The sequence below is a fragment of the Petaurus breviceps genome, unplaced genomic scaffold (assembly GCF_028583685.1).
Source record: "Petaurus breviceps papuanus isolate PSGF00001 unplaced genomic scaffold, PetGlider_PUasm1.0 90339, whole genome shotgun sequence".
Lineage (NCBI taxonomy): Eukaryota > Metazoa > Chordata > Mammalia > Diprotodontia > Petauridae > Petaurus > Petaurus breviceps.
In genome coordinates this window covers 184,889-191,045 of record NW_027187223.1, presented here as the reverse complement: position 1 = coordinate 191,045, position 6,157 = coordinate 184,889, and the positions used below count along the sequence as shown (strand labels likewise).

General features: G+C 54.1%; 1 protein-coding gene across 5 annotated transcripts in view; it reads right to left on the bottom strand.

Moving 5' to 3' along the window:
• ARHGEF9 (Cdc42 guanine nucleotide exchange factor 9) overlaps positions 1-5,745 on the bottom strand; it is a 270,712-nt gene extending 264,967 nt beyond the window's left edge. For 2 of the 5 annotated variants that reach the window (XM_069108279.1, XM_069108282.1), the window contains exon 1: positions 5,157-5,224. The gene's annotated coding sequence lies outside the window, so the exon portion shown is untranslated. Of the gene's footprint in view, positions 1-5,156 lie in introns of all 5 variants that reach the window. The other 3 variants (XM_069108283.1, XM_069108284.1, XM_069108281.1) reach the window with 3 other exon arrangements.
• Positions 5,746-6,157: the final 412 nt, after the last annotated feature.

Sequence of the window (6,157 nt, the reverse complement as noted above, 5' to 3'; positions counted from 1 at the left end):
CTCTTGCTCACCCCTCCCCATCTCCCCCTCTTTTTCTGTGTCTCTCTTTACCATCTGTCTCACTGTCTACTTCTCTCCTGCTTCTCCCTCTCTCCCCATCTCTGCCTTTCCCATCTTCTTTGATTATTTGTCTCTCTGCCTCTCTTTCTCTCCTCCCTCTCCGTCTCTGTCTATGTCTCTGCTCTCCTCTGTATCTGTCTGTCTCTCTCTGCCTCCTCCCCATCTCCGTCCCTCCTTGTCTGTCTCTCACTCTCTGTCTCTTCCCTCTTGTGTCTGTCTCTCTGCCTCTTTCTGTCTCTCTCCCCTCATGCCATTTACTGTTTCTCTATTTCTTTTTGTCTCTCTCCCCCATCCGTCTCTACCTTTCTTTCTCTCTCCCCCTCCCCATCTCTGTCTATGTCTCTGCTTTCCTCTGTGTCTGTATGCTTGTCTCTCTCCCCTTCTCATCTTCCCCCTCCTCCTCTCTGTTTCTCTTTGTCTCTCTTTCTCCCCCCTCCTTTGTCTCTGCCTTTTTTTTTTTGCTCCCCTCCCAACTCCCTACTTCCTTATGTGTTCATTCACTCAAGGAATAAAGGGTCAGTGACTTGTCATCCTCCCGGCCAGGACACATGATCAAGCCTGTTGAGGAAAGGAAATTAGGTGCCGTAAAGAAAAGCTTCAGTGTTAGTCAGTCAAGGAAGCAGGAGCCCCCTTCCCCATCCCTGGCCCCAAGAGCCATCATCCTAGGGAATCTTAGGACACAAGAGACAGCAAGGGTAGCCCCAGAGAGGAGTTACCTAAGGGATGATGGAACCAAGAGACAGAACCAAAAGGAATCTCACAACTCCATCTGCTCCCCCCACCTCCACCCCGGGAGAAATGAATGTCTTTATTCTTAAATGAATGGTCATTATTACTGTATAGATTTGTGTGTTTGCCTTTTGGGGGGGGGGGGGGGGGAGGTACAAAGGGGAAGGGATGGATGGCATGCAATGTGTGTGCATGCGTGTGTTCGTGATAGAGAGAGAAAGGGGGGAGAGGGAGGGGAGTCAGGAGTTGGGGAGTGGAGGAGAGGAGAGGGAAGGGCAGGGGAGTGAGGAAGAGGGAGGGGGCTGGAAGAGGGAGGAGAGGGGGAGGAAGGGAGGGAGAGAGACAAGACAGAAACAGAGACAGGGAGAGAGAAGGAGGGAGAGTGAGAGATTAGAGAGAGAAGGAGAGACAGAGACGAGGGTGGAGTGGAGGAAAGGGAATGGGAAGGAGGGAAGAGGACACATTTTCCTAATGGCTGAGCACATTCCCAAAAGAGGGAAGCGTGTGTCTTAGAACTAGATTAAAAAGTGATTTTATTGCTTCATGTTTAGTAACTAAAGTCCCCCAAAGCAAAGAAAGAATAAGTGAATTGAGAGGAAAAGAAAAGGAAGCAGCAGAAAGGGAGGGAGGGGGTGAGGGCTAGAGTTCCACCTGAAGGGAAGAGTTGGGACCCTGGGCCCCACCCACAAGAGTCACTAGTTCTCCTGCTCCCCCAAATCACCTTCTACTCCACACATTACCTGTAAGAGTATCCATGATCCCCATCTTCCCCCATTCTAACGTCAGCTCCTTGAGGGCACACTTGGCTGTGTATCCCCAGCATTCAACAGTTCTGGCACCCTATCTATTCAGTTCTAGACCTAGAATCCTTTAAGCAGGCTTAGGAGTTCCAGTCTCCTTGAGGACAACCCCCACCCCCAGAGGGTAGTGGCAGCTACTGTCAATTGGGAACCACCATGAAGCTCTTGATCCAGAACTTATTCACTCCTTTTCCCAGAGAGGGAGGGACTGGCATTTCTCAAGGCCTTGATCTAAACAGTTACGGTGGTTCAAAAAGTAGGTCAACCAACCCAGGTTCCTGGACTTAACAGGTCTCTAATCAGAACAGGAGTCTCAAGAATTGTCATCCAACAACACCTTGGCCAAGGTTCTTATAGAGCCCTGGGATAGGGTGGGGCTTGGCCAGATATTGACTGTGGGACCCTGGACAAGTCACTCACCTCTTCTGAACCATAATTTCTACATCTGTAAAGTATGAACAAATGCTTACACTCTGTATAACACCATCAAAATAGACCCCATTTCTCCAGGAAAAATTTCAGGTTTGCAATGATTTCCTCCCTACATTGCAGTGAGGTGGAGAAAGAAGATTTTATCCCCATTTTAGAGAGGCAAAAACTGGTTATAGCATCATAGATTTAGAGCCAGAAGGGATATTAAAGTAAATCTAGCCTAATGTGATCATTTTACAGATGGGGAAACTGAGGCCCAGAGAGGAGAGGGGACTTGCCCACTGTCACACAGGTTAAAAATGTTCTCCATGGTCATACAACTAGTAAATCAGGACTGGGATGGAAACCATATAGTAGTGGTTCTGGAGTCAGAGGAGTCTGGTTTGAAATCCTACCTACCTACCCTTCCTATGCCTAAATTTCCTCCTCTGTAAGATAAAGAGGCAGGACTAGCTGGTCTCTGAGGTTCTTTCCAGTTCTAGATCTATGATCCTATATGTAAGTCCTTCCCCCTCCCTGGGCCTCAGTTTCCCTTTTGGTAAAATGAGAGATCTGGACTAGCTGGTCTCTGAGGCCCCTTCTAGCACTAGATACTAAAGGCAGGATCAGGTGAGCAGAACCCAAGTGTTGGGACTCTTCCTACCCAACTTGCTTTGCCCTGTGGGACCCAGTGACAATTTAGAAATCTCAATTTCTATTGAAACCTGGACTGGGAGTCAATCTGACATCAGAGGTCTGTGTTGCCACCAGGCTGGCTGTCTGGAAGGAAAGGCCTTGGGAGAAGTCCAAAGAGGAATCCGTTCCTTAATCCAGGAATGAGGTAACACCCCTTCAGGACAGGATTTCCCCATGGAGACTGAGGAGGTCAGATGCCTTTCTCTGATTTTGTGGCCTCACCCACAGGCCTGTGTCTTCAAAAGAGCCCCGAAGCTTCAAGACCTTTTGGAGCCTGGTGGTTCAATCTCTCCCACAATTGGTTCAATCCTCTCCCACAAAAGCAAAAGTCTACTGAAAGCTACCAAGTCCCTCTTGATCTCTATTACCTCTCCCACAAGTTCCTAAAATATAGGGGAGCAGGCAGAAGGCCCCAGAACCCAGACTGTTCTAATAACAGATTCTAATATTCTAATAACAGAAGGACATTGGGAACAGAACATAGCAAAGCTGGAATCAACTTTAGGAGGTAGGGACCTTTGAGTTCAACCTCGTTCATCTTGGAGGGGAAAAGGGTGGCCTCTCAGAGACTGGCCCGGATGTGCCTAAGGTCACAGAGTAAGTAACAGCAAAGGGCTGTGTAACAAAGCCCTATGTAGCCCAGAAAGGGCAAAAGAAGGTCCTCAGATTTCAAACCTAGTCTTTCCAACTATGGGGGACATGGGGACGAGAGGGGAGGGAATCACAGTGGGGGGGTAGGAATCATACTGGGGGAAATCATGGGGGAAGGGAATCATGGTTGGGGGGAGGGAATCACAGTATGGGGAGAGAATCACAGTGGGAGAGAGAATCACATTGGGGAGGGAATCACAGTGGGGGAAATCACAGGGGAAGGGAATCACAGTGGGGGGAGGGAATCACGGTGGGGGAGGGAATCATGGTGGGGGAGGGAATCACAGTGGGGGGAAAGAATCACAGTGGGGAGGAGGGAATCACAATATGGGGAAAGAATCACAGTGGGGGAGAGAATCATACTGGGGGAGAGAATCACATTGGGGGGAGGGAATCACAGTGGGGGGAGAGAATCACAGTGGCAGGGAGGGAATCATAGTGGGGGGAATTACAGGAGGGGAATTACAGGGGGGAGGGAATCACAGTGGGGGGAGGGAATCACAGTGGAGGGAAAGAATCACAGTGAGGGGGAGGGAATCACAGTGGGAGGAGAGAATCACATTGGGGAGAGGGAATCATGGTGGGGGAAGGGAATCACAGTGGAAGAGAGAATCACATTGGGGGAGGGAATCACAGAGGGGGGAGGGAAGCAGAGTAGGGGGGACAAAGACAGAGACAGAGAGAGAAAGATGGGGGAGGGAATCATAGTGGGAGGTGGGATAGGGGTGAAGAAATGGGGGGGGGGGCAACTGGCCAGCACTACTTACTACAGGATAGATAAATCCTATTTTTCTGCTGTCTCCAACATCCTGGACCCCTTGGCCAAACAGTAAGGCCCCAAATCAGGGGACGTAGCTGGAAGGCCAAAGGATGTCCAAGCATCTCTCCGGGGCTCTGTCTCACCATTCCCTGTATACTTGGGGGCACACCTGGCCTCTCCCCTGGTTCTGGGGGAGGGCTCCTAAATGTCCTAAAAGCTCTTCCTGCAGAGGCCCAGACAGCAGCCCTCTGCCCCAAAGCCTCTCCAGCGCAGCCAGCCACAAAGGCTCACTAACTTTCCTGGACCGCTGCTCCTACCTGGGCTACTCGATACTCCTACTCAGTCTGTGCTCACCGTTCGCTCCCACCCTACTCCACTACTTACCATCTACTCACCTACTCTCCACGTGCAGCCGCTTGCTGGCCCACCGCCTAACAACCGCCCCACCTCCTTGATGAAGGCAATCGGGCTTCGGGGACAGACAGTCGTCTTAGTCTGGCTCTAGCCCTGCACCCCCCTCCCCACCCCGTCCGAAGTTCCTGCCCCTCACCCCAGCCAAAAAACAAACAAACAACAAAATAGGCTTTGCCCTCAACTGTCAAATTCATCGTGGCCCCCTGGGGAAAAGCTCTAACTACTGGCCAAAGTGGTATGTTCAGAGGGAGAGCTGGGGCCACGGGGGTGGGGGTGAAATCTTCCAGGGCCAAGGAAGGAACCCAGGAGGCTATCAAACCCCAGCAGTAGCCGAGAGGAAAAGCCCCTCCCCAAGACTCCGCCGGGAGTCACTCTGTGACCTCGCAGAGAACGTCTGAGCTGGGAGGGCCCTCGGTGTCACGGAGTCCGCCCCGTCTCTGAACAGGAATCTCCCTCCATAACCTACCCGACAGCCTGCGGTCTATCCCGAGCCCGAAGCCTGCCTAAGGGGGAGTTCCCAATCTTCCTCAGACACACACCCCTGCAGTCCCACCAATCCCTCCCCCCCCGCCCCCCTCCTCCAGCCCCGCCACAGCCGGGGCCGGGAATCCAAAGGGACTGGAGGGGGTCGTTACCTTTGGCGGTGACTTGCTCCAAACTCGGAGAGGTCTCCGTCTCCGGCTTCCAACTCTCGGTCTCGGTCACGGTCACGGCTGCGGTCGTGGTCTCGCTCTCTTTCTCGCTCACGGTCTCTTTCCCAGTTTTCGTCTCGGACTCGGTCACGGTCTCGGTGTCTCTCACGGTCGCGGTCGCGGTCACGGTCACGTTCGCGGTCACAGTCTCTCTCCCGATCCCTGTCTCTGCGCCCGTCGGGGCGTTGACTTCGGGCTTCGGAGGGCTCGTTAGGGCCTGCGGCCGTACCACGGGAGGCCACTTCTCTCCTCTGGGGCTCCTTCTTCGAAGACCCGACGGCCGAGGTCCGGGAATTCCGCGAAGGGGCCGAGGAGCGCTGGGAAGCCCAGCGAGCCGAGAGTATGGAGACTGTGAGAGCTCCGGCGACGTGGGGACGCCAGGAGAGCCCCATTCATCGGAGGCGCGGCGCTGGGATGAGCGATGAAGTGGCCGAGGCTGGGGCCAGGGCTGCAGCCAGGTCCGAGCTGGGGTCAGAGCGGGCGCCGGCTGCCTGCTGGGCGGTTGGGCCAGCTGTGCGGAGGGAGGCGGGGGAATGTTGGGACGGGGCGGGGCCAGAATGGTTGCCTAGCACGTCCGTTTCCTAGTGCGGCTGCCGTCTTGGGGGCCGCCCCTTCAGGTCACAATTGCCGGAAGGTGGACTGGGGATGACAAAGGGCTGCGGGGGGAGGGGCAGGGGGCCAGGAGGTGGGGGAAGGGCTGGGGCCTGACCAGCTTGGCCTTGGGGCGGCTTGGTTCGGGGGCAGCGGCGTCTCGGCCTGAGCCCGGCTGCCTTTGGACTCGAGCCAGACCTCGGGATGGAAAACTGTGGCTAGGGCTGGCCGTCCTGAAGTAGTGTCTCCTCCTCCTCCCCTCCCTCCTCCACCGGCTGACTCAGTGGAAGTGCCTGGCCCTTCTCTGTCACTTCCCAAATTGGGCCCATCCCTGAGGACTTTTCTGCCCCTCT